General features: G+C 38.0%; 1 long non-coding RNA gene across 1 annotated transcript; it reads right to left on the bottom strand.

Moving 5' to 3' along the window:
* Positions 1-633: 633 nt before the first annotated feature.
* LOC131693361 (uncharacterized) lies at positions 634-1,039 on the bottom strand. The gene is made up of 2 exons (XR_009306228.1): positions 988-1,039; positions 634-914 (listed from the first exon to the last, which is right to left on the bottom strand). It is a non-coding gene; the product is annotated as an uncharacterized LOC131693361 (long non-coding RNA).
* Between the last annotated feature and the right edge of the window lie 1,433 nt (positions 1,040-2,472).

Here is a 2,472-nt window from a genome sequence, read left to right as displayed (position 1 = left end):
AGCTTTTCCTTCCTTTCCTATAAACGCCTATAGTGAACCCCGGAATAGGTATTTGGGATATAACCATCATTTGAATCCCACGATTTTCAAAGATTCCCTTGATATAGCGAAGGCATATTTTAGTCCTGCCAGCCATTCAGTCCTCGGCACGGAGAAAAACCTTGATGACTCCTGTTTTCAGTCGCCTCTAACCAATTGTCGGCTGAGATAATTCAACCCACCGGACGCCACAAGGCCTCTATGCTGGTTTTGTCTGGACCGTCATCAACCTCCCAGTGGACCACAGCTTATCCACTGCATCAATCCATCTATTATCAATAAATAATCGAATATAAGACGCCGAACGGAGAACAGCGGCTCTTGTCTCACAGTGAGGTCACCTAGTGACTAGAAGAAACTTTCTTTCACCTCCGTCGCTAGGTGTCGTGACTGTGAGAACAGGACCCAAATTGAAATATTGAGTAAATCGGAAGCGGTAATGAATAAAACTGCCCAGAAGCTGGATTCTAATCTGCAACCGAATCTCCAGCCCACACAGAAAAAAATATTTTGTAATTTTAAGTTTATTTTCATGCACATATTTGGAGCATGAATATAAATGTAAAATTAAGTTCAACCACAAATACACACGACTTGTCGTGCTTTCTTCAACGCATTTTATTATAATTTTACATGTGGATTGAAAATTACAGTTTCTTTAAACGGAAAACCAATGCACTTCAATGTATTTTTACTCGAATTTTCCAGTCCGTTGATTTTTCATAGCAAGTTCCAAGCCATTTTGCTTATTTACTGGAGACCTCAAGAAAAAACATATTTTTCCTTTCAAGAATCTTGGTCACATTCGGCCTTTTTATCAAAAGTATAATCCTTCGAGTGAACGTTTTGACATGCTCTTTGCTTCTGGTGATTGCCTGAAAAAAACATCATAGTAGACTATTAATGCATAATTCAGTTCTTTCAATTGTGAAAATAATTAATACTTACATTTGAAATCCGCAACAATAAAATCACGGATCTGTAGACAAACAAAAAGTCGATGTTCGAAAAACGGATTCATTCGATCGAAACCGATAATACAAATTAATCGATTCGATCGAAACGATTCGAAACGTCGTAATCAAGAATAAGGGTGAGTATTTGGAAAATAAACGCATTATTACGAGCAAGTGAGAGTTTCCCTGTTTGCTTCGGAGAAGAGACTATAAAGTCCAAAGCCACTATTTGAAACGGTTTATTTGTTATCCGTTGTAGACCCATTTCAGGCACCCTCATTCTGGTTTACGGCCGTATTGATACGATTCGAAAGTATTTCACATTCCTATTCCCGTTTACGTTCGAACCAATTCGATCCATTCGTTCTTTCGAACATCATTCGTTCGAACGAACAGAGTCATTCTTGTTTACGTCGTATCGCTTATTTTTAATGTTGGTGATTCGCAAGTCAAGGGTGACGAATCAACTGTTCGTTTGATTGAAAGTTCGCAAGTTCATCACCCTCATTCTTGTTTACGGCCGTATTGATACGATTCGAAAGTATCTCACATTCCTATTCCCGTTTACGTTCGAACCAATTCGCTCCATTCGTTCTTTCGAACATCATTCGTTCGAACGAACAGAGTCATTCTTGTTTACGTCGTATCGCTTATTTTTAACGTTGGTGATTCGCAAGTCAAGGGTGACGAATCAACTGGTCGTTTGATTGAAAGTTCGCAAGTTCATAAGTTTTTATGATAAGTCTGATACAATAAAACCTTTTTCAATGGTTAAAAACGAAAGTACAAGAAAAACTAAAATAACCAACACAGAAGTTTTGTTTTGAAAAATTATTGCAATGGATAAAATACTCTGCGTGATGTAAGTGTTTTTAATTCTTTATTAGAATGATAAAACTGATAAAATTATTCAAAAACCTTCTAGGGCAAACAAGCCAGTGTCAAGACTCGACGTCAAACCGTGTAGATTTGGATCCCGGGCTGTAGTCGATTCCGATTACAGCAAGTAAAACTGCTCAGATTTATTTTGTGGCGAAAACCTACATGGTTAGTGTCATTCGGTGCAGTGAATTGCTGCATTCAGAAGATACAAATTGTCGTGGCTATGTATGCGTTCTGGCCCGCTATCGAATACCGGTAAAGTGCCCGGATTCGGCAGACTAATCTAACTGCGCATCCGCAATATTCGATGGGTTGCCGGAATGGTCTGTGTAATTTGCTTAGGAAGATGAACAATGTGAATATGTAGAAAAATGAGGTGGAGAGCATTTTTTGAGAGAACATGATTTGTAGGAAAATTAATAAATATTGACTGCAATTAATGATAAATGTTGCATTGTAGTATTTATAAACCAAAAGGAACCTGCGATGCCATAAAGTTTTTCGAAAATATAGGATAATTTAGTAATTGGAATTGGAAATTTGGAAGAAGTGTGCATACTTGTCGAAGTTGTTCCCCTGTGCTCTTGGAATCGCT

This window comes from Topomyia yanbarensis, chromosome 3 (assembly GCF_030247195.1).
Source record: "Topomyia yanbarensis strain Yona2022 chromosome 3, ASM3024719v1, whole genome shotgun sequence".
NCBI classification, from domain to species: domain Eukaryota; kingdom Metazoa; phylum Arthropoda; class Insecta; order Diptera; family Culicidae; genus Topomyia; species Topomyia yanbarensis.
Note: the sequence above shows the minus strand (reverse complement) of the source record. Positions and strands in the feature narration are given on the sequence as shown.